We start from the raw sequence: 27,372 nt of genomic DNA on the forward strand, positions 1-27,372 counted from the left end.
CTAGTGGTAAAGTAGGATCTATGATTATTAACATTATAGAAGATCTGCATTCTAAAGCTTAGTAGTGAAATACAAACTGAAACTGATCTGAGAAACACAGAAGCTGGTGACATGGGCTGAGATCAATATGCAAAGCCAGAGTTACCAACATCTGACAAAAGTTTACATGGCACTGAGCAAAATCCAAAGAACAAAGAGATTGGATTCAGTGAATCAGATTCAGATACTGAATCAGAAGGTGTGATAATAATGGATGAAGATGATTTAGAACAAATGCCTTATCAATTTTATAAGCTTTATGAAGAGGTAGACGAAGAAGGGGATGTGTGGGAGAAATGTGAGAAGATAGAATACCGGAACCAGTGCAAATTAAATCTCACCAAGACTATGATGAAAAGTGTTCTGTGTGCACAGAACAAGTTGCATACAATTAGAAGAAATTTATGCAATCTTAGGAGTTGGTCATGAAGATGACTTTATAGAGAAGTTGAATTACATGACTTATACAGATACTGATGTTGAATGGGAAGGAGAATACCAAGGAACATATTGGGAACTGAATGAGGAGAGATAGATACACAATTTCACTTCTATTATCTAACTTCAAAAACATGACAAGTACCATTGATGCTGTAACCGTGAAACCACGATTTGTTGGAGTTCCATAGGGTAACATACACAACTACACAAAACCTTATGTGAATGAAGACTAGACTTGGGGTAGCATAGAAAATGAGTTATTCCAGCAAAAGAAGAACAAGTAATTCAACAACAAGAACACTCCTAAACTTATAGCATGAAACTCCATCTTTATAACTAGGACAGACACAAACATCTAGAATTCTAGAGAAGCATGGATTCACATTGGTTGAATCTATTAATAAGTACTTTAACATCAAGTTGTATTTGAGACCTGAAAAAAGAAGTTTATCCATATCTTTCAACCTTCATCCTAAAACAGCCTCTACTGGAGGAAGGAAGAAATAGAGGGTATAACCATGAAGATGTTACTTCATAGTTTCAGTTACCTCTCTAGACACGACAATATGATCATGTCATCAATGAAGATACATACAAATGACATATGAGAAATAAAAAAGCCCTAGTCATGAACTGCAACATGAGTAGCCCAAGAAGAAATAAAAAACAGTCCTTGTGAATGAAAGCCTACTGAAAACTAAGGAAAGCACATAAGAATACTCGCCACCAAAATACAGACAAGAGAGCACTGCACATGTTAAAATAATAAAAGGATAGCATCCCTGAAGAAATACAGCCAGTAACAAAGACAAAAAGTAAAAGTAGTTGCATTTGAAAGAGTAGCAGCCACAAAGAATATGTTAGGAAAAAATTGAGGAAAATATGAAGCATCTCATTCACAAAACATGATTTAGAAAATTGTTTGAGGAGAGACAATTGAAGAATCATTGGTCTACCAGAATACCATGACAAAAGAAAAAGCCTAGATATAATACTACAGGAAATTATTCAAGAAAATTGCCCCGATATTTCAGAACAAGAGGGAAAAATGAATATTGAAAGAATCCACAGATCACCTCCTGTTCTTAATCCCCATCTGACAACACCCAGAAATGTTATAACCAAATTCAAGAATTATCAGACCAAAGAAAAGATATTACAAGCTGCCAAGAAGTCATACAGATACCATGGAACCACAGTGAGGATAATGCAGAATCTGCCTGCATCCACGCTGAAGGACCAAAAGGCAAGGAATATGATATTTTGGAAAGTAAGGGAACTAGGTCTAAAACCAAAATCAACTACCCAGGAAAACTGACTATATTCTTACAGGGGAAAGTATGGTCATTCAACAAAATAGAAGAATTCCAATAATTTGTAAAGAAAAGATCAGACCTGAACAGAAAATTCAATGCCCAAGCACAGAACTCAAGAGAATCATCAAAAGGTAATTTTAAAAAGAAGGGAAAAAGAAAAACAAAACAAAAAAAACTTTTTTTAAAGAGACTCAATAAGTTAAAATGTTATGTATCCCTACAAGAAAAGAGGTCATTGGTAACTCTTAAAAACTGTTGTTATCACCTGGGCAGCTAGAAGGATTACACTTAGAGGGAACAGTAACAAACTGTATAGGAAGAAAGGACAAGACATAAATAGGTATATAGATATATGCATGCATAAATACATATACATATGTATATATACATATTTATATACAACTAGAGCTAAAAAGAGGTTAATACTAAAAGAAATGGGAAAATAAACAAATAATGATAAATTTATATGTCACAAAGAAGCTCATGGCGGGGGAGGGGGGGTGGGAACATCAATATACTGGAATGGTAAAGAGGTTGGAGATAGGAAATACTCAACTCTTACGTGCATTGAAATTTACCCAAAGAGGGAAGAACAATCCAATCCATTGGGGCAGAGAATAGATTTGCACCTGATAGGGGAGTAGAAGAGTAACAAACTAACTGGTGGGGAGGGAAGCAGTACAAGGGAGGGAGAGGGGGGATATTTTTAGAAAGATTACAGGGAAAATAAGAGGGGGAATAAGAAGGGAGTGGGTAGAAAGGGAAGTAAAATAAGGGTGGGAACAAGGGGGACTGAGTAAAAACAAACATTGTTGTACAAGGAAATAATGAAAGAAGAAAAGGCAGTACCAGGAGTAGAAATCAAAATGCTGGGAAATAGACAACTAGTAATAATAACTCTGAATGTGAATCGAATAAAATCACCCAAAGAACACAAGCGAATAGCAGAGTAGATTAGAATCCAAAACCCTACCATATGCTGTCTGTAAGAAATAAGCATGAGGAAGGTAGATACGCATAGGGTGAAAGTAAGAGGATGGAGCCAAATCTATTGGGCATCAACAGATAAAAAAAAGGCAGGAGTCATATTCATGATATCTGACAAAGACAAAGTAAAAATAAATCTAGTTAAAAGAGATAGGGAATGTAATTGCATCCTGATAAAAGGAAGTATAGACAATGAGGAAATATCAGTATTCAACTTGTATGAACCAAATGGCATAGCATCCACATTTCAAAAGAGAAACTACAGGAGCTCAAGGATGAAATAGACAGAAAAATTATACTACTGGGAGACCTGAACCTTCCTCTATCCAAACTAGATAAATCAAACCAAAAAATAAGAAAGAGGTAAGAGAAGTAAATTAAATCTTAGAAAAATTATAGTAGGCATGTGGAGAAAAATAAATAGGGACAAAAAAGAATGCACCATCTTTTCAGCAGTACATGGTACATCCACAAAAATTGACCAGGTATTAGGGCATAGAAACATTGTGAACAAGTGCAAAAGAGCAGAAATAATAAATTCAATCTTCTCAGATCACAATGCAATGAAAATAATAATTAGTAAGGGTACATGGAGAGGTAAATTAAAAATTAATTGGAAGTTAAGCAATATGGTTCTCCAAAATCAGTTAGTTAAAGAACAAATCGTAGAAACAATTAATACCTTCATTGAAGAAAATGAAAATGATGAGACATCCTTTCAAAACCTATGGGATGCAGCCAAAGCAGGACTCAGGGGAAAACTTATGTCCTTGAGTTCATATATTAACAAATTAAGAAGGGCAGAGGTCAATGAATTAAGCATGCAAATTAAAAAGCTAGAAAGTGAACAAATTAAAAATCCTCAGATGAAGACTAAATTAGAGATCTTAAAAATCAAAGGAGAAATGAATAAAATTGAAAGTCAAAGAACTATTGATTTAATAAATAAGAGTAGAAGCTGGTACTTTGAAAAAACAAATAAAATAAACGAAGTACTGGCCAGTCTCATTAAAAAAAGGAAAGAAGAAAATCAAAGTATCCAAGATGAAAAAGGAGACCTCACCTCTAATGAAGAGGAAATTAAGACAATCATTAAAAACTATTATGCCCAATTACATGGCAACAAATATATCAATATAGGTGATATGGATGAATACTTACAAAAATATAAATTGCCTAGACTAACAGAGGAAGAAATAAATTACCTAAACAACCCCATATCAGAAAAACAAATTGAACAAGCCATCAAAAAACTTCCTAAGGAAAAATCCCCAGGTACAGATTGATTCAAAAGTAAATTCTATCAAACATTCAAAGAACAGCTAATCCCAATATTATACAAACTATTTGACAAAATAAGCAAATATGGAGTTCTACAAAATTCATTTTACAACACAAACATGGTACTGATCCCAAAGCCAGGCAGGACAAAAACAGAGAAAGAAAACTATAAACCAATCTCCTTAATGAATATAAATGCAAAAATCTCAAATAGCATACAACAAAGACTCTAGCAAGTCATCACTTGCTATGCCCAGGTAGGATTCATACCAGGAATGCAAAGATGGTTCAATATAAGGAAAACCATCCGCATAATTGACCATATTAATAAGCAAACCGACAAAAATCACATGATTATCTCAATAGATCCAAAAAAAGCCTTTGATAAAATACAACACCTGTTCCTACTGAAAACACAAGAAAGTATAGGAATAGAAGGGCCTTTCCTAAAAATAATAAACAGTATATATCAAAAACCATCAGCAAACATCATGTGCAATGGAGATAAACTAGAAACCTTCCCAAAAAGATCAGGAGTGAATAAAGGATGCCCTTTTTCATCTCTATTATTTAACATTGCACTAGAAACACTAACAGTAGCAATTAGAGAAAAAAAAAGAAATTGAAGGTATTAAAATTGGCAATGAGGAGACTAAGCTATCACTCTTTGTGGATGATATGGTGGTTTACTTAAAGAATCCTAGAGAATCAACCAAAAAGCTACTTGAAACAATCAACAATTTTAGCAAAGTTGCAGGATACAAAATAAACCCACATAAGTCATGACCATTTCTGCATATTTCCAACCCATTTCAGCAGCAAGAATTAGAAAGAGAAATTCCATTTAAGATCACCTTAGACAATATAAAATACTTAGGACTCTATCTGCCAAGACAAACACAGGAACTATATGAACACAACTACAAAACACTCTCCACACAATTAAAACTAGATCTACACAATTGGAAAAACATTGATTGCTCATGGGTAGGATGAGCTAACATAATAAAAATGACAATCCTACCCAAATTAATTTACTTATTTAGTGCCAAACCCTTTCTACTACCAAAAAACTTTTTTACTGAATTTGAAAAAAACATAACAAAGTTCATTTGGAAGAACAAAAGATCAAGGATATCCAGGGAAATCATGAAAAAAAATGCAAAGGAAGGTGGCCTTGTAGTCCCAGATCTCAAACTATACTATAAAGCAGTGGTTATCAAAACAATTTGGTACTGGCTAAGAGACAGAAAGGCACATCCGTGGAATAGACTTGGCATAAATTACCTCAGCAAGACAGTCTATGATAAGTCCAAACATCCCAGTTTGTGGGACCAAAACCCACTATTTGATAAAAACTGCTGGGGAAATTGGAAGACAGTAATGGAGAGATTAGGTTTAGATCAACATCTCACACCCTACATCAAGAAAAACTCAGAATGGGTGAATGACCTGAATATAAAGAAGGAAACTATAGACCAATTAAGTGAATATAGAATCATTTACTTGTCAGATCTTTGGTAAAGGAAAGACTTTAAAACCAAGCAAGAGCTAGAAAAAAATCTCAAAATGTAAAATCAATAATTTTGATTAAATCAAATTAAAAAGGTTTTGTACAAACAAAACTAATGCATCCAAAATTCTAAGGGAAACAACAAATTGGTAAAAAAATTTTCATTACAAAAACCTCTGACAAAGGTCTAATTCCTCAATTTATAAAGAGCTAAAGTAATTGTACAAAAAATCAAGCCATTCTCCAATTGATAAATGGGCAAGGGACATGAACAGGCAATTTTCAGTTAAAGAAATCAAAAGTATTAATAAACACATGAAAAAAGTGTTCTAAATCTCTTATAATCCGAGAGATGCAAATCAAAACAACTTTGAGGTATCACCTCACACCTAGCAGACTGGCTAACATGACAGCAAAGGAAAGTAATGAATGCTGGAGGGGGTGTGACAAAGTTGAGACATTAATGCATTGCTGGTGGAGTTGTGAACTGGTCCAACCATTCTGGAGGGCAATTTGTAACTATTCCCAAGGGGCGCTAAAGGACTTTCTGCCCTTTGATCCAGCCATAGCACTTCTAGATTTTTACCCCAAAGAGATAATAAGGAAAAAAATATACAATAATATTTATAGCTGCGCTCTTTGTGGTGGCAAAAAAAAAAATGGAAAATGAGGGGATGCCCTTCAATTGGAGAATAGCTGAACAAATTTTGGTATCTGTTGGTGATGGAATACTATTGTGCTCAAAGGAATAATAAAGTGGAGGAATTCCATGGGGACTGGAACAACCTCCAGGAATTGATGCAGTGTGAGAGGAGCAGAACCGGGAAAACATTGTACACAGAGACTGATACACTGTGGTACAATCGAAGGTAATGGACATCTCCATTAGTGGCAATGCAATGACCCTGAACAACCTGGAGGAATCTATGATAAAAACCACTGTCCACATCCAGAGGTAACACTGTGGCAGTAAAAACACCAAAGGAAAACAACTGCTTCAATACATGGGTCGAAGGGATGTGGTTGAGGATATAGACTCTAAATGAACATCCTAGTGCAAACAATAACATGGAAATAGGTTCTGATCAAGGACACAAGTAATACCCAATTAAATTGTGCATTGTTTGTGGGAAGGGTAGGTGGAGGGGAGGGAGGGAAATAATGTCATTATTTTAACCAAGGAATAATGTTCTAAATTGACTAAATAAACTAATTTAAATGGAAAAAAATAATCATGGATAAAAATGTTCTAAATTTCTCTTGATTATAGAAATGCAAATTAAAACAGTATTGAGGTACCACCTCACACCTAGTAGATTGGACAAAATGACAGTAAAGGAAAATGATAAATCTTGATGGGGATATGGCAAAATCTGGACACTAATGCATCATTGGTGGAGTTGTAAACTGATCCAATCATTCCAGAGGGCAATTTGGAATTATGCCCTAAGGGCTATAAATGTGCATACATTTTGATCCAGCAATAGCACTATTTGGTCTATATCCCAAAGAAATAAAAAAATGAGAAAGGGTCTATTTGTACAAAAATATTTATAGCTGCTTTTTTGTGGTGGCAAAAAGTTGGAAACTAAAGGGATGTCCCTCAATTGGGTGAAGAAATGGTTGAACAAATTATGGTATGTTGATGATGAAATAATATTGTGCTATAAGGAATGATGAAGAGGATGATTGCAGAAAGATCTGGAAAGACCCCACATGAACTGATGCAAAGTGAAATAAGCAGAACCTGGATATCATTATAAACAGCAACTACAATATTGTGGGACAATCAAATGTGATAGACTTTGCTACTAACAGCAATGCAAAGATGCAGGACAATTCTGAGGGACTTTTGAAAAAGAATGCTATCCACCTCCAGAGAAAGAATTTAGGAGTAGAAATGCATATGAAAATATGTGATTTATCATGTGTTTATTTGGGCATATTTTATGGTGATTTAGTTTTTTAAGATTAATTCGCTTATAAAAATGAATATTGTGGAAATATGTTTTGAGTGATAAAAATGCATAAACCAGATTAAACTGCTTGTCAGCTCTGGGAGGTGGGAGGGAAAAAAGGAGGGAGACAATATGGATCATATGACTTTGGAAAACATATATGGAAATTTGTTACTAAAATTAAGAATTTAATAAAGAAAAAATTAGTTTAAAATAAAAATTTCAATGAGCATTCCGAGAGAGACAGAGAGACAGAGACTGAGAGATAGGCGGAGACAGAGACAGAGAGACAGAGAGAAATAAAGAAACAAACAAATAAGAAGCTAAGTGTTACAGTGGAGAGAGTACTAAACCCAGAAACAGGAAAACCTAAATTCAAACTTGACTTCAGATATTCACTAGCTCCATGACACTGGACAAGTCAATTAACTTTCATCTGCCTTAATTTCTTCATCTATTAAATAGGAAGAGTCAATAGCACCCATGTCTCAGGGTTGTGAGGATAAGATGAAACCATAATTGTAAAAATCTTTGTAAACCTTAAAGTTCTTAAATGCTATTAGGATTGTTGTCATTATAGGTGTGTTTGCTTCTTTATCATGCCAATTGATGCTGAATGTTTGGTTGAAACTAAACACAAGAACCTTTTCCACATCCTAAGGGTTAGGGGTACAATTCCCCAGACTTCCTATCCCTCAATCCACATTTTCTTGCTTTTTTCCCATTATGTCTTTATGAATCTTTAATAAGTGAATTACAAATAGGAGAAGAATTAGGGAAGGAGAGAATGGGGGAGAGGGAGAGAATGGGGGAGAGGGAGAGAATGTCAAAGGAAAGGACTGACTGGAGAAACAATTCAGGATAATGACTTGAGGAATGGAGACCTGTTTATCTTTCTTAGTTGGGGTTGGTGATACGGGGTGTAGAACTAAAGGAAGTAAGGTAGGCAGGGACAAAAGCAGAGCATGTCTGGATCGCCAATTTTGAATGCATTTTGAATGTTTTAAAATAAGATTTACTGATCTTTTCTCTTTATATAACCTATATTTCCCAGTATATCTCACTCTCTTCCAAAAAGCCATCATTTTTTTTAAATAAAAAAGGGGAAAGAAAACAGTTTGTCAAAGCTAAAGAACACATCAAAAACATCTGACATTAGAATCAATCTTCTACATCTTCAGGCCCCCATCACTAGGGCATATATTTTTAATGTCATAAAATTTCACTGTCCACGGCATGTGGCTGTTTTATTTTGAGATGAGCTGAGCCATAAGTTCTGCACCTTCCAGTGGAAAGTAACACGAAAGGAATGTAATTTTCAAATACAGAGAGGTGCAATTTTAAAACCTTTTTAAGGACCATAAATGCTTTGGCCCAACTCTGACCGTAAAAGAGTGCATCCACTTCACAATTGGCTGTGAATAATCACAACAGCATCTGCCTATGTGAAAAGCAAGATAGATCATGCTCCAGAATCAGGGAGATCTGGGTTCAAGTTCTTCCTCTGATGTATACTGGCTGTGTGACCCTGGGCAAATTACTTTACAGTTCAGTCCCTGCCCACCCCTACCCAGATCCCAGGCAACTTATTTTCTTGCCTTGGTTGATCAAGTTCTTCTCTCAGAGATCAGAATACTAAATAAATAAGGGGAAGCTAGGTGGCTCAGTGAATAGAGTGCCATACTTGGAGTAGGGGGGATCTGGGTTCAAATCTGATTTCAGACACTTCCTAGTTGTGTGACCCTAGGAAAGTCACTTAACCACAATTACGTAGCCCTTGCCATTCTTCTTCCTTGATGCTTAGTAGGTAAGGATTTTTAAAAAAATACTAGATGAATCACCAGTTTGTTTTTAATAAGTGCATCCATGAGTGAAAGTTCACCAAAAAAAAGCCAGGAAAATAGGATTATAATGCTAACCCTGGAACTCACCAACTGCGTGCCCCTGGACAAGATGGAAGCAGACTTTGAAGGGGATAGGGGTTCTTAGCTCTAGGGCTGGAAAGGAACATAAAAGTCATTTAGTCCAGCTTCTTCATTTTAGAAACAAGATAATCACAATCCAGAGAGTTTAAATAACATGACAAAAGTCACACAAAGAAAGGAAACATTAATTAAGCACTTATTAACACAGTGCCAGGCACTGTGTTAAGTGCTTTACAAATATTATTTTATCCTTATAACAACTCTGCAAGTAGGTGCTGCTATTATTTTTATTTTATAGTTGAAGAAACTGAGGCAGAGAGAGGATAACTGACTAACTAGACTACTCGAGTAGTAAGGGAAAGAGCCAGGATGTAAACTCAGGTCCTGTGTCCGGTGTCCCTCTTGTCCCACACTGTCTTCATATCCAAACCAAAACCATGTCCCACGAATGGATCCTTTTCCAGGTTATGTTAAGAGTTAAGGGCAAAGAGTGACCTGCGTTGAAAGCATCTTTAGCCCAAGCCAGGGACTTTCTAACCACATAGCTGAATTTGGTTACTAGACACAAGCCAAACAGACTATATCTCAGGAATAGGAAGTGACCAAGCTCTCTTGACTCCCCACTGAATGCATGAGTCAAACCATAAGGAAATGGGTATTTTTTTTTTCAAAAGATAAATGTCTGTAGCCGAGAAATGAACGGCCCTGGACAGCACAAATCAGTTCCCCACAAGGCAGCTTCTTGGCAAGCAACAGCCAAGATTCGTTCTCTTCCTATTTCGTCCAGTGTCTCGCCACCTATCATATAAGGCTGTTTCAAGGATGTTATCTTTGCTTCCCAGAGCAATAACTTCTTATCTCCTTCCTGAGCCTCTGCACGCTGCCCTGCTGGGGTACCGGACTGCTTTGGCATTTGTGGCATTCTCCCCACAGCAACGCCTCGTGTGGTCTGCTACTCATTTGGCTACCACGTTTTGTGCCAGTAAGAACTGGCTTCTCATCATGCACAGATGCATAAGGCTTTAAAAAAGGAAGAAAAAAAAGATGTTATCCAAATAGCATGCAATTGGGCTCTTTTGAAAGAGCTTTACAACCCAAATTATAAAGCATGTTATTTATGTAACCGTGCAGAGAGACAGACCTGTTTCTTCAGCAAGACCCAGACAATGTCAACAGAATGTAAGCTTGCAGGCAGCACGTGAACTTCCTGTCCTGCCTGGAGTATCTCTCTGGGATAACCGGGTTCAAGTTTTGACAAAAGAAAAACTTTCAATTTGATATAAGAATTCAAGGACATAGTCCAAACAAAAAGGAGGCCAACAGCACCACAGACAAGTAATGTCTCATTTGGCAGAGCAGCTGGGTAGGAAATAAGGGAATTACTCTGACCCTAACTTTGCTGCCATTTTACCGGATGAATGGGATAAGTTCTTTATCTGCAATTCAGTTTCTACATGTTCCCCCTTGAGAATGGGTAGTTGGTCGTCTTCTTGAGGAGTTATGAGAAAGGTCCTATCGAAAATAATGGGACATTCTGGGGAGTGGCATTGGTGGAAGAGGTGATTATAAGACATCAATCTCTGCAAGATGTGTTCTTTAGTTATGTCAGTTATCTTATGGACACTGGCCATTCTCATTTGGCCAGGGTACGTGGTAATGATGCCAAAGCATTCCAATGAATTAAACAGGAACTCCTTCAACCCAATGGTAGAGCCAAAGGCATGGGAAAAAATCCCAAAAAATATGCCATACCATTGGGAGGAGCTCACAGGTCACTAAAGACGTGGTTACTCAAGTTAGGCCACATGACTGGCCAAAGGAAAATAGTCTAGATTTGTAAGTTTTAAAATTGTTCCCAAATCCTCATGTAGATATTTATCATAACCTTCTGGTTTTCTTTTACCTTCTATATAATTCAAAAACTACTTTTGCCTTCTGTGTAATTCAGAAATCGACTATCTTCTTGTAAATAAATTCTCTTGCTCAAATTCAAGTTGTCTCAGATCTGAAATTACTGGTCCAAGCTCTTGAGGCTTGGTGTGGACTAGGGGTGATGAATTCTGAGGAAGAATCGAGAAAGGAACTAAACAGAAATGCTGGGATTGGAGGTTCAGAGCCAATATGGCACAGTGCAACAGGCATTAAATTTGGGATCAAAAGACCTGGCTCAAATTCTTCCTATGACTCTGTGTGACCTTGAAAAGGTCTTAGTTTCCTTATCTGTAAAATGAGTGGGCTAGACCACACAACTTCTCATTTCAACTCCAGATCTATGAACCTGTATTTTGTCTGGCAAATAGTTAGGACTTAAAAAAAATACTTTTTGACTTGACCTATGAAGCAATAGAACAAATTGACCTCCTGAGATGCAGTGGTTCTCATGAGACCCTAACTGGCCTCTTGGCAAAAGCAGCATCAGAGTGCCTGCTTCGTTCTGGGCCTCACAAACTTTCTCAGTGCTGAAGAAACTGTCTGATTTACAGCAATGACTCACTAGTAGGTTAAGGTTTACTAAGCATTTTCCTCACAATAGCCTTATGAAATAACAAATATAAGTATCATTGTCTCTAGTTTTCATATGAATAAAGTGTCAGAGTATTTATGTGTGGTATACATGTTTGCTTCAGATAGCATGGGGGATTTTTTAAAAAATCAAATTTGGTTCATTCAATTTCCATTTCAAATAATTGAACATGACTGAGACAAACTTTAATACTATAATACCTTGAGCTCCAGGAGGAATATTACAAATATTCAGGTCATTATGTCTCAGCTCTGCAGAGTCATGGAGGTGGCTGCAGGAGACAGATATTATTAACTCATTTAGCAAAGGAGAATAGCAGATGACACCGGAGAGATTAAATCATTGGTCTAAGGTTCTTTGAGTCACAGCACCATGACCCAGAATTTCTGTTACCAGAGGAAGCAATGTGGAAATGATTACAGGGAAAGTAATACCTGGGAGACAGAGTAATGTAACAAATAGAATGCAGATCTAAGTCAGGAAGACATGGGTTTGAATCCCACTTATGGCACTTATGGTTGTATGACTTTGGGTGGGCAAATCCTTTACCTTATGCAACCTCAGTTCCTCTTCAGTAGAATAGAAAATATAACAACACTAGGAACAACTATCTCACAGGGCTGTTGTGGTATTTAATTAAAATTATAATGCCTAGGGATGAGAGGCCTAGAAATAACAAGTTGTAAAGATTTTAAACATCCTTGAAAAATATAGGCAAGAGACAGAGACAGAGAGAGTCAGAGAAAGAGGCAATAAGGGGAAGGAAGGAAGGAAGGAAGGAAGGAAGGAAGGAAGGAAGGAAGGAAGGAAGGAAGGAAGGAAGGAAGGAAGGAAGGAAGGAAGGAAGGAAGGAAGGAAGGAAGGAAGGAAGGAAGGAAGGAAGGAAGGAAGGAAGGAAGGAAGGAAGGAAGGAAGGAAGGAAGGAAGGAAGGAAGGAAGGAAAAGATCTTTGGCCTTGGAAAAGTAATTTGATCCAGAAATCAACCACATGCTCAGCTCAGAAGAAAAATTTTGAAGCAACAAGGGAAATGTTTTCATTAAACACTGATTTAATAAAATCTCTGGTAAAAAGAAAAAAGCTAGGTTCATGCACTTCTCCAAATTTCTAGTTGGTCATTCTGCTGAATCCTTCAGTGTTTTATTGATCTCATGTCTTCAATAAAGTAAAACCACAACTCCTATTGCCTACATTTCCCTCTAGGATGAAAAATGTGATGAACTTTCTTAGAAATTAGTACTTGGGACTTCCAGGTAAGCATGGCGACAGTCCAGACATGGGATACTTCCTCTCCCCAGCACCCACCGACATAGACCACCTCAAAAGACCATAAAAACTATTTTCAGAAGAAAGGAGGAACTCTACAGTAGGGCGCATTGAAGGTATGTGGGATTTGGACATTTCCATACTATAAGAGGGTAAAAAAGCTCCCACCCAAATGTGAGCCAATCTACCCTCCCCCACCCCACCTAGAGAGACAGAGTCAGAGTCAGCACACACTGGAATCAGCAAGTGAGCGAGGGGCACCACTAGAGAAAGCAAGGGGCACCTCTAGGTACTTCAGAACTAAGACCACCAAAGACCTACCCCTGAGAGCAGCTACAATTGAAAACCTGGTGGGCGGGGGAGTGCAGACCGTGGGTGCCCCTGGGAAGGTAGCACAGAGAAGAGCTGAAAATAGCTGCAAAGATTTGAGAGCTTGCCTCAGGAAAAATCCTTGCTCCTTAACTCCATACATAGAGAACCTGCCCAGCTCACTCATATTTCTTATTAAAAAGGGAAGGTAAAACCTCTACAGTGATGACTAATTGTGCAAAGGAGCCCCAAACTCCCTCTAAGAAAAGCAAAAAAAAGCAGTGACCCTCAAAAACTTTTACAGAGGAAAAACCCAGGCTACAGAGGAAACACAGGAAGAAATTCAAACAAAGATGAAACCTTCTTTAAAAAATAGAAATTGTCCACAAGCTCTGGAAGAATTTAAATTGGAGGTTATCAAAAAGATGGGAGCCTTCTGGCAAGAGAAGTGGTAAATAGTTCAAAGAGAAAAAGTTTAAAGGACAAGAACTCCCAATTGGAGAAACAGCTGGAAGTCACAAAAAGCAGGATAAAACAAACTGAAAAGGAAAATGAGTCTTTAAAGACAAGAATTAGGCAAATGGAAGCCAATGATCTTGCAAAACAACAAGAATTAATAAAGCAAAGTCAAAAGACTGACAAAATAGAAGAAAACATAAAATATCTCCCTGACAAGGTGACAAATCAGAAAAACAGAGGAAGGAGAGAAAATCTGAGAATCATTGGTCTACCTGAAAAGCCAGAAATAAACAGAAATATTGACATCATACTACAAGAAATCATTCAAGAAAACTGCCCTGATGTTCTTAAACAAGGAGGAAAAATAGACATTGAAAGAGTTCATAGAATACCCTCTACACTAAATACCCAAAAAACAACTCCCAGGGATGTAATTGCCAAATTCCAGAGCTTTCAAGCTAAGGAGAAAATTCTACAAGAAGCCAAAAAGAAACAATTCAGATACCAAAGAGCGCCAGTCAGGATCACAAAAGACCTGGCAGCTTCCACACTAAAGGACCACAAGGCCTGGAACACAATATTCAGAAAGGCAAGAGACCTGAGTCTTCAACCAAGAATCACCTATCCAGCAAAACTGACTATATACTTCCAGGGGAAAGTATGGGCATTCAACAAAATAGAAGATTTCCAAGTATTTGTAAAGAAAAGACCGTAACTAAGTGGAAAGTTTGATATCCAAACAAAAGATCAAGAGAAACATGAAAAGGTAAATATGAAAGAAAGGGAAAGAGAGAAAAGTGTTTTTTTTTTTTATTCAAGCTCTCCTCTTTAAGGGATACAATTAAATCAAATTATATATATTGATATATTGGGGAAATGTTATTTGTAACTCTCAAAAACTGTATTCATTAGTATAGTAATTACAAGAATCACAGGAAGAGATTGGGGCATTAAGGGCTATAAGATGATAAACAAAAAAAAAAGAAAAAGGGAGAGGAGAATTGATGATGATACTAAGAGACACTTGAAGAAATAAAATGAATAGACTAATCTTTTTCACACAAAGATACACATGGGAAGGGGAGGGGAAGAATATTCTCATGAGAAGGAGAGGAAGAGAGTGCTAATAGGTAATACTTAAACCTAACTCCTAGTGAAATTAACTCTGAGAGGGAAGAGCATCTAGATCAATTGTGATCTTGAATTCTATCTTATCCTACAGGGTAAGGGAGAAGGGAAAATAAATGGGGGTAGGGAGAAGGGAGTACAAAAAGGGAGAGAAGGAGAGGGGGTAGGTACCTTAACAGACCATAAAAAAACAAGAAGGGAACAAAAAGGGAGGGGCCAGAAAGGGAAGGATATCAAGGGAGGGGATTAAGGGGATTGATTAAAAGTAAACCACTGGTTTAAAAGGATATAGCAAAAGAAGAAAGGAGACAACTAGGAGAGGATATCAAAATGCTGGGGAATTCACAAGTGACAATCATAACATTGAACATGAATGGGATGAACTCACCCATAAAATGTAGATGAATAGGAGAGTGGATTAGAATCCAAAATCCTACCATTTGTTGTCTACAAGAAACGTACCTGAGCCTGGTAGATACTCACAAGGTCAGAATTAAATGTAGGAGAAAGACCTATTGGGCCTCAACTAATAGAAAGAAAGCAGGAGTTGCAATCATGATATCTGACAAAGCCAATGTAAAAATAGACCTGATTAAAAGGGATAGGGAAGGTAAATATGTGAGACTTAAAATGGTTGAGGTCTTAAACTGTAGTGATTAAAATAGTGGAAGATATAAATTGTGATAGATATAAGAGAGGGTGAGTAAATTTGACCACTGAAAATATGTTTCACTACAGTGTCTTGGTTTTTAAATCAAATATAAGGTGGTCGCCAGGGAAATATTCCCAATTATTCAAATACCCAAGTCAACTGGGTTTTATAGAGATTTTTAATTAACAATACAATGAGTAATCAAAGAAAGAGAGAGAGAGTAAGAAAGGAATAAGTATGAAGAGCCTCAAGCCAATATGGCCTAGACCTGAGTCTTAAGAGAGAAATCAGTCAGTTTTTTTTAACACTCACAACAAGATCTGAGTAAACAAGGATTCTAGTAACACCAGACCAGCTCTATCTCAGCTGACTTCACCAGAGAGCCTTCCAGCCAGATACTGTTCCAAAGGGCCTTTCTCCAGAGCCTCTCTCAAGAGATTCTTCCCAAGCGATCCTCATCAGAGATCCTCCAAAAGGATTTCTCCAAAAGGATATATCCAAGAGATTCTGCTTTTTCTTATATAGGGGTTTTAATCCTATGTCACCTCCCCTAAGTCCCTACATCTACCAATCACTGTAGACGCTTTCCAAAGGACTGCCCATCTGAATTCCTGCTAAGTCGACAAATCTCCTCAGTAAGTCTGAACCAGTGAAAACACAGCTGAGTCAACTAATCTCATTAAGACAAAACTTGCCCGACCCTTTTAGGTACCTAGCATCTCAATGTTTCAATTCTAAAAACAGGCCTGGCTCAAAGAACTCCTTGCCCCACCATAAGCATGGATCCAAGTACTTTCTTTGTTTAGCAATGAGTTTTCTCCCCTAAAGCAGTCTTAAGTACAGGTGGAGTAGAGGTCCTCCCATTTATGATCCTGGCAAGTTCTCACATCAAAATGGGGAATGTTTCTCAGTAGGGAATTTGTTCCAATTAAGAATTCCCCGATGGGGAAATTTTTAACATTCACAAGTCTGAGAGATTTCAAGATTTACAAATACATCCTGATAAAAGGTAGTATAGACAATGAGGAAATATCACTAATCAACATGTATGCACCAAATGATATAGCACCCAAATTTCTAATGGAGAAACTAGTAGAATTGAAGGAGGAAATGGATAGCAAAACAATACTAGTGGGAGATTTGAACCTACCACTATCAAATTTAGATAAATCTAATAAAAAACAAATAAGAAAGAGGTGAATAAAATCTCAGAGAAATTAGAGTTAATAGATATATGGAGAAAAATAAATAGGAGAAAAAAGGAATATACCTTCTTTTCAGCAGCACATGGTACATTCACAAAGACTGACCATATACTAGGTCATAAAGACATGGCATAAAAAATGCAGAAAAGCAGAAATAATGAATGCAACCTTTTCAGATCATAAGGCAATAAAAATAATGATCAGGTAGGTAAATGGAGAGCCAAATCAAAAATTAATTGGAAATTAAAAATTATGATTCTCTAAAATCGGTAAGAGAACAAATCATCGAAACAATAATTTCATTGAAGAAAATGACACTGATGAGACACCCTTTCAAACTCTATGGGATGCTGCCAAAGCAGTACTCAGGGGAAACATATATCCTTGAGTTCTTTTATTAACAAATTAGGGAGGGCAGATGTCAATTAATTGGACATGCAAATCAAAAAACTTGAAAGAGAATAAATTAAAAAAAAAAACAGAAGAAAACCAAATTAGAGATCCTAAAAATTAAGGGAAAAATTAATAAAATTGAAAGTGATAGAACTATTGAACTAATAAATAAAACTAGAAGTTGGTATTTTGAATAAACAAACAAAATAGACAAAGTACTGGTCAATCTAATGAAAAAAAGGAAAGAAGAAAACCAAATTAACAGTATCACAGATGAAAAGGGAGAACTCACCTCCAATGAAGAGGAAATAAGGTAATCATTAAAAACTATTTTGCCCAATTATGTGGCAATAAATGTGCCAATCTAGGTGATATGGATGAATATTTACAAAAATATAAATTGCCTAGATTAACAGAAGAAGAAATAGAAATCTTAAATAATCCCATATCAGAAAAAGAAATCAAACAGCCATCAAAGAACTCCCTAAGAAAAAATCCCCAGGGCCAGATGATGGATTCACAAATGAATTCTATCAAACATTCAAAGAACAGCGAATCCCAGTACTATACAAACTACTTGACAAAATAAGCAGAGAGGGAGTTCTACCAAATTCCTTTTATGACCCAAATGTGGTACTGATTCCAAAGCCAAGCAGGTCAAACAGAGAAACAAAAGTACAGACCATTCTCCTTAATGAACATAGATGCAAAAATCTTAAATAGGATACTAGCAAAAAAGACTACAGCAAGGGATCAGGAGGGTTATTCACTATGATCTGGTGGGATTTATACCAGGAATGCAAGTCTTGTTCAATATTAGGAAAACCATCCACATAATTGACCATATCAACAAGCAAACGAACCAAAATCACATGATTATCTCAATAGACACAGAAAAAGCCTTTGACAAAATACAACACTCATTCCTATTGAAAACACTAGAAAGTGTAGGAATTCAAGGGTCTTTCCTAAAAATAATAAACAGTATCTATTTAAAACCATCAGCAAACATCATCTGCAATGGGTATAAACTAGATGTATTCCCAATAAGATGAGGAGTGAAACAAGAATGTCCATTATCACCTCTATTATTTAACATTCTACTAGAAACACTAGCAGTAGCAATTAGAGAAGAAAAAGAAATTGAAGGTATTAAAATTGGCAATGAAGACACCAAGCTATCACTCTTTGTGGATGATATGATGGTCTACTTAAAGAATCCTGGAGAATCAACCAAAAAGCTAGTTGAAACAATCAACAATTTTAGCAAAGTTGCAGGATACAAAATAAACCCACATAAATCATCCCAGCATTTTTATACATCTCCAACCCATTTCAGCAGCAAGAATTAGAAAGAGAAATTCCATTTAAAATCACCCTAGACAATATAAAATACTTAAGAATCTATCTGCCAAGACAATCACAGGAACTATATGAACACAACTACAAAACACTTTCCACACAATTAAAATTAGATCTGAGCAATTGGAAAAAACATTAACCACTCATGGGTAGGATGAGGTAACATAATAAAAATGACAATCCTACACAAATTAATTTACTTATTTAGTGCCATACCCATCGAACTTCCAAAAAACTTTTTTAATGAATTAGAAAAAACCATAACAAAGTTCATTTGGAGGAACAAAAGATCAAGGATTCCTGGGAAATAATGAAAAAAAAAATACAAAGGAAGGTGGCCTTGCAGTACCAGATCTCAAACTATATTACAAAGCAGTAGTCATCAAAACAATTTGGTACTGGCTAAGAGACAGAAAGGAGGATCTGTGAAAGAGACTTGGGTTAAGTGACCTCAGCAAGACAGTCTACATCAAGCCCAAAGATCCCAGCTTTTGGGACCAAAATCCACTATTTGATAAAAACTGCTGGGAAAATTGGAAGACAATATAGGAGAGATTAGGCTTGTATCAATACCTCACACACTACATCAAGATAAAATCAGAATGGATGAATGACTTCAACATAAAGAAGGAAACTATAAGTAAATTATGTGAACACAGAATAGTATACATGTCAGACCTTTGGGAAGGGAAAGATTTTAAAACCAAGCAAGACTTAAAAAGAGTCATGATGTGTAAAATAAATGATTTTGACTACATCAAATTAAAAAGGTTTTGTACAAACAAAACCAATGTAACCAATATCAGGAGGGAAATAAACTGGGAAACAATCCTCATAACAAAAACCTCTGACAAAGGTCTAATTACTCAAATTTACAAAGAGCTAAATCAACTGTACAACAAATCAAGCCATTCTCCAATTGATAAATGGGCAAGGGACATAAATAGGCAGTTCTCAGTCATAGAAATCAAAACCATTAATAAGGACATGAAAAAGTCCTCTAAATCTCTTATAATCAGAGAGATGCAAATCAAAACAACTCTGAGGTATCACCTCACACCTGGCAGATTGGCTAACATGACAGCAAAGGAAAGTAATGAATGCTGGAGGGGATGTGACAAAGTTGGGACGTTGATTCATTGCTGGTGGGGTTGTGAACTGATCCAACCATTCTGGAGGGTAATTTGGTACTATGCACAAAGGGCAGTAAAAGACTGTCTGCCCTTTGATCCAGCCATAGCACTGCTGGTTTTGTACCCCAACGGGATAATAAGGAAAAATACATGTACAAGAATATTCATAGATGCACTCTTTGTGGTGGCCAAAAATTGGAACATGAGGGGATGCCCTTCAATTGGGGAATAGCTGAACAAATTGTGGTATATGTTGGTGATGGAATACTACTGTGATCAAAGAAATAATAAAGTGAAGGAAGTCCTTGGGAACTGAAACAACCTTCAGGAAGTGATGCAGAGTGAAAGGAGCAGAACCAGGAGTACATTGTACACAGAGACTGATACACTGTGGTACAATTGAATGTAAAGGACTTTTTCATTAGTGGCAATCCCTGAACAACCTGGAAGGATCTATGAGAAAAAACACTATCCACATTCAGAGGAAAAACTGTGGGAGTAAAAACACCAAAGAAAAACAACTGCTTGATGACATAGGTCAAAGGGGATATGATTGAGGATGCAGACTCTAATGAACATCCTAGGGCAAATACCAACAACATGGAAATGGGTTCTGATCAAGAACACGTGTAATGCCCAGTTGAATTGCACATTGACTATTGGATGGTTAGGGGGAGGGGAGGAAGGAATAGAAAATGATGTTTGCTGCCAAGGAATAATGTTTGAAATTGACCAAATGAAAAAAATAATGTTTTCAGATAAAAAAAAAGAAATTAGTACTTGAATCCCATGGATTTATCTATCATCATTTTTAAATATAAGGAAAACAGTCATGAAAACAAAAGGGGAATTCATTCATCAAATGATGTTTTAGATTTTCTTTTCTTCATCGATATTATCTTTTCTCAGTGTCTTTGTACAGGTTGTTCCCACACACCTGGCATATGCTCCTTCCTCACCTCCATCTTGTGAAATCTCACACTTACTTCAAGGCTCAGTTCCTATCACCTCCTAATATAAGGCCATTCTTGATACTCATTGTGTAACAACTCAAGGTTGTTAGTGCCTTCCCTATTTTAATTACTTTTTATTTCCTATGCCCATAGTTTACATTTGGAGAGCCAACATGCCATGGTGGATAGAGTGATGTCCTCAAATCCAAGAAGACCTTGGAGAAAAGCTATACAATGATTAACATCAATACTGATTAACATCAAGTCTCCTTGTATCCTAGTAACCCATTCCCAACATTTAATCAGCACACTTTTGAGCCCCCGTTGTCTAATGTCTTATCCCTAGATATCTTCTTTGGGACATTCTGGAACTGACTTCATTCTTAGAATTATTTTGAAGGTGGCTTGGATACCTACTGGCTCCACTTTTAAATGCCCCCAGACAACTCTAAGATTATGAATTGCAAAAGAGGTACTGGCATGAATTGGTAAAGACATTTCTTCACCAGGAAATTCCCTATAGCAATAAAATCACAAGTAGTATAATGTTGTTACTTTCAGTAATATCTGAACATGGACTTTGTCCATGGACTTTTTGGCAAAGATACTGGAGTATCCCTCTGTCTGCCTTCAGTTTCTTCCTTTTTCAATATACCTTCTTCATCATTACTATTCTATTCACTCATAGTCTATTATTATTTATCATTAATATGCTAGTATGATTTTCCCTGAGCATATGACCCTAACTCACAAACCTTTGGCCACTCTTCTCTGGTCTCCAAAGTCTTCTATGTTATTACTGTAACCTTCCTTTTCCCACTCAATTCTGGATCTCATTTTTACTTGCCATAAAAAAACAGGTTGACATCTTGGCCCTCCCCCTTTTTTTAAACTCTATATCTCCTTTCAGATCCAAAAGTTTCCTCTATTCACACACAGTGACCACCTTAGTTCAAGATCTTATTACCTCTCTGGAATATTTCTTTCTGGAATTCTTCTGGAATAATACCTCTGGAATATTTCAAAGGTTTCCTAATTAGTCTCTTTATGTCAAACTAATACTTTTCCAATATTTCTTCCATCTGCCCATCTTAGTTAAGCATATTCTCTGGCAATGTCATTTTCCTCCCCAGTAAAAGTCAACATCTTACTCTTGCCACAATAGAAATATTTTCCTTTCAAACTTTTCACGATCTGGTCCCCATCTATCTTTCCATCTTCATTCTCTTTGCTCCTCTTCAGACATCCTGTGGTTTCCTCCAAACATTCTCTCCTCTGTTCCTCATACACAGATCTCCATCACCTCTCTCTTATGCCTTTGCACTGGTAATATGTCATGATGGGAATTCACTCTTTCCTCACCTCCATCACTTGCTTCCTTCTCAGACTCATTTAAAACACAACCTTCTACTTGAACTCTTTCCCAATCCTTACAATTGCCAGTGCCCTCACTACCTTGTATTTGTTTTAGACTGATCTCCTGTTTTTATTTGTTGGACAGAATGTAAGCTTCCAAAGGACAGGGGCTATGTATTCTTTGTTTTTATACTGGTTGCTGCCCTTCATACCAGAAGAAGACCAATGACATCACTGGTGATATCTTTTGACTTGGCATGAATTGGGTTTAAGTGAGACAGAGGCACACAATCATCAACTTCATTCTCTCTTCCAGGGTCACCAAAGTCCAGAGGCAGGACCAAAGTCAAGATGCCTGGAGATGGTCTGGGAAGCAGGAGATGGCCTTGATGTCTTTGATGTCTGACCAAGCTCTAGGCACTCCACAGTCACTTCATCGGCCACTTTCATGGCCATTGAAACACATTGTTCTCTGCTTTCCATTCCTACTAGGAAAGTCTTCACATGCCTGGAGTAGACGCTCACATCTAGGGAAGATGAGTACCTGTGTTATCTTAATACCGTGCTTGCTGAGCCCCTTTGGAGCCCAGCTGCCACCTAGCTCTCATCCTTGGCTCCAAGAAGCATCAGGTAGGCTAAACTAGGCTAGAGTAACTGGCAGGGAAGCCTTTCTTTGCATTTGTATCCCCAACACCTAAGTACTGTGTGCCAGGCACAGAGTAGACATTTGATAAATGCCTCTTACTCAATTCACTTATCCTACTGTCTAACCAAACTGAACCCAAACTCAGGCCATAGGGTTGCCCATGTTCGTTCTTCCCCCAGGATCTGCTCTATTTCTGCTACACCACAGGCCATTGTTGGACACGACATTATAAATTCCTTCAGATAAAATTATGTTTTGAGTTTTTATTTTTTGGTCTCTCCTCTTGGAGATATCAACTGAATTGACAAGGATGGTGTTCCTAACAGATTTCTTGAGTGCTATTTTAAATGTTTATCTGACTTCTGAGGACCCCAAATACACTATTTGCAAATGACTTCCTTGTTATGGAACTGTTCATGTCATGTCTGATTCTTTATGACCCCATTTGAGGTTTCCTTGGCAAAGATACTTGAATGGCTTGCCATTTCCTTCTCCAGCTCATTTTACAGATTAGAAAATTGAGGCAAATAGGAATAAGTGACTTGCCCAGGGTTCCATGACTAGTAAGTGTCTGAGGCTAGATTTGAACTCAGGAAGATGAGTCTTTCTGACTCCAAGCCCAGCTCTCTATCCATTTTTTTATGTCTGGTACATGGAAATACATTCTTTCCCTTTAAGCACATTTTCAGTGGCTTCTTTAGTGTTTAGGATTTATTCCACAAGATTTGGCAAGTGATTAGTATGTTTGAATTTCTTTTGATAAAAAGGTCTTATTAGCCCTGGACAATAGTGGTTGAACAAGATTGCTGCTTCGTGATAAGCTTCTTCAGCCAGTATGTTATGCTGTGTGGATCACATTCCATTAATGATTTCCTAGAAAACCCCAAGTACTAATTGGGAGACTCTCTTGTTATTCACCAAAGCCTTTCCTTTCAAGGTGAAAAAGACCTTGTTCTGTCTCTAAACCCTAATGCTATTCCTTCTCTTACTACTGACAATTTGCAGAGGAGACGATGTAGGCAAAAATGAGACAGCTATACAGAAATCTGCTTTAAAAAAACAAACAAACAAACCTTACCTTCTATCATGGAATCAATATTATGTATTAGTTTTAAGACAGAAGAGAGGTAAGAGCTAGCAATGGGGATTAAGTGACTTGCCCAGGGTCACACAGCTAGGAAGTATCTGAGGCCAGATTTGAACCCAGTAATTCCCTTTTCCAGACCTGACTCTCTTCTATCCACTGATCCATCCAGCTTCCCCCATAAATTCACTATTGAAGAAGAGAGAAGAAAAATCTACCTCAATTTGAAGAAAACAATTTTAGTCCTTTGTTTAGGAAAGGGTCATGATTAAGGGTATCCAAGACCAGGTAACAGGAAAAGGTAAATATGTATACAATTTCTGCTCTTTCTCACTCACAACTTTCTGTCTCCCTGTTGTCTCTGCACTGGCGCCCTGCTGCCTGGAATGTTCTCCCTCCTTTCCTCTGTCACTTAGAATCTGAAGATCTCTTAAAAAGCTCAATTTAACCAGAACATTCTATTTTTCAGCAACTTTTTCAGTAGAATCTGACTCTATGACCCCATTTGGGTTTTTTTTTTAGCAAAGACATAGAGTAGTTTGCCATTTTCTTCTCCAGCTCATTTTACAGTTGAGGAAACTGAGGTAAACAGGGTTAGTGACTTGCCCAAGGTCACATAGCTAATAAGTGTCTGAGATCAGATTTTAACTCAGAGAGGTGAATCTTCCTGATTCCAAGCTCTACATTCTATCCACTGGGTTACCTAGCTGCCAATATTTCTACACCTTTTTTATTCTCAAGTTATTTTTTCTTTAAAATATATATAAACTATATTAATATATACAATACATCCTCACAAAATATATTTATAACCCAATGGAACTGCTTGTCAACTCTGGGAGCAGATAGGGGGGAAAGAGAGGGAGACAACAAGAATCATGTAACCATGGAAATTTTTTTTAAATATAATTAAAAAAAAATAACAATTCACCCTCACAACAACCCTGGGAGGCAAATACTCTTATTATCCCCATTTTACAGAAGAGAGAACAGAAGTTAAGTGACATGGCCAGGGTCACAGGGATAGTATGTGGACAAGGAGGAGTTTTCATGTTTTTTATATCATTTGGCAGTCTGGAAAAGTCTATAAACCCCTTCAAAGAATCATGTTCCTAAATGCATAAAACAGAATTAATAGCAGTAAACATTTCAGAGCAGTTAGGTTAGGTGATTCAGTGGATGGAGACTCAGACGTGGAGTCAAGAAGACCTGAATTAAATCTGACCTCAGTGACCCTGAGCAAGTCACTTAACCCTATTTGACTCAGTTTCCTTATCTGTCAAATTAGCTGGAGAAGAAAATTACAAACCACTCTAGTATCTTTGCCAAGAAAGTTCCCAAAGGGGTCACAAAGAGTCAGAAATGACTGAAAATGATCGATCAACAGCAGCAATATTAAAGATTAATGAAAATTTTTAAAAATGTGTTGGGTTTTTTCTTCCCCATCCAGGTTCCCATCCAACTTCACTGAATCCTCTTCAAGGATCTTTTGCCTTAGAATTAATGCTAAGTATGGGTTCCAAGGCAGAAGAGCAGCAAGAGCTCAGCAATTGGGGTCAAGGGGGAGCAAAGGGGGACAGGTCTATGGGCTGCAGGTTAAGAACCCCTGAATATGAAACAATTCCTAAACTTTCCCCCCAAATACTGTTGGATTTATTTTGTATGTATTTGGTACATAGTATCTCTCTACATGTTGTTTCTGTAGTGAAATATAAGCTCCTTGAGGGTAAGTATCTATTTCTCAGAGCCCCAACAAGCTCTAAGACTCTAAATGATAGAGAAGTTCCTGACCTGTGCCAGTATAAGGAGTTTCCTCACTAGGGACTTCTGAACTCTCTATCTCTGTCTCTCAGCGTGTCTCTGTCATTGTCTTTCCCTGCCTTTTTCTATGTGTATGAGGTGTTCAGGGATGTCTAGCACCTGTGCTGTGAGGGCTTGCTGAGCCCTTTCCAGGGCTACTCATTCACCTTTGGGGTCTACCTACAGCCCAACACTCGCCTGTGGCGCCAAGAAGCTATAGCACGTGCAGCTGCCACACTCTGGTAAACCATCTTGGCAAATGGGCTACACCAGGTTGATCATAACCGATAGATCGATGAGCACCAGAGCTATAGAGATAAATAGAATAAATGAAACAATCCCCACTCCTAACATTCATACATATAGCCTAGGTCTGAATAACAAAAAGTAGTTCCATTTTAAATGGCTATTTCCCAATAGCCTACATTCTCCTAAACATTTTTTTTCTTATTTTGTTGCATGATTGGTGTGTGAGCATTTGTGTTTGGGGATTGAGGAGGGTGCCACCAATTAGTCACAAGAGTCATTCGATGATTCATTTCTTTATGGGGATTTGATTTAAGGCAAGAAAAATACCATCAGAAAATGAGTGACAATATGACCTCCATGCTGAAAAGCCCCGAGAGAGCCAAATCCCTTTTCTAACTACCATGACCTGCCTGGAATTGCTCATGCTTGAGCCACATTCCATGAGTCACCAGCCCAAGTCGAGCCTCGGCTCTGCAGCAGCTTTTGCATTGGAGTTCTTGAGAGGGTCAGGGAAAGGCCAGCAGGCTGTCAAGAGCATCCATCCCCTTGACTGACTGCACCCGTACAAGTACCCTGGGAGTGACTGTCTGGAAGCATTAAGGTCATCCTGGTATATTAGACAGCACTAGCCCAGAAGCCAAAGCCAACACATTTCAGCAATAAAGAATGAATCACTCCATTGACTTCAAAGGACAGAATTTCTGTCACAAAAGTAGATGGAGGAATGATGGAACTAAACTAAAAGGATGATTATTAGATTTCTGAAATGACCAGCGTTATCTGCCACTGACTCAACTGGACAGGAAGGAAGTCTGGAATCGGTTCCAAATGGACTCATTAAGCTTAAACACGTTGTTGAAATCTCTTGTTGGCTCAATTCTTTTCTCTATGAAATGGGAATATTTTTTCTTCTTTATAATACAACGATGGAATTGTAGTACCAAGGACACCTGTCAAGGTCCTTTAGTTCAAACCCAAACTTAGTACTACTATTGCAATTTAGTTATCCAAGATAGATCAGGGGTTTTTTTTCATGGTTCTGAGAGAATTCCAGAGAAAAATAATTCATTTACTCTCCCAGGTTGCCTTTCATTTACATTTGCACACTCGCATATGTACATAATTATTTGAATGTTATCACTTCCATTAGAAGGTGAGCTCCTTTGAAGCAAGAAATATGTTTTTGCCTTTTTTTTTTGTCTCCAGCACTTAGCACAATGACTGGCATATTTTTGTTATTCAGTAATTTTCTTTTTGTTGTGTGTGTTTTTTATGTTGGTAAGCAATCCCTGGTTTTACTAGTTTTAATATAGTTTTATTATCCATCATTCTAAATGGTGCCATTTTATTTTATTTATATTTTAAAACCATGTTTATTTGTTATGTTAGAGTTCT

This window comes from Monodelphis domestica, chromosome 3 (assembly GCF_027887165.1).
Source record: "Monodelphis domestica isolate mMonDom1 chromosome 3, mMonDom1.pri, whole genome shotgun sequence".
NCBI classification, from domain to species: Eukaryota; Metazoa; Chordata; class Mammalia; order Didelphimorphia; family Didelphidae; genus Monodelphis; species Monodelphis domestica.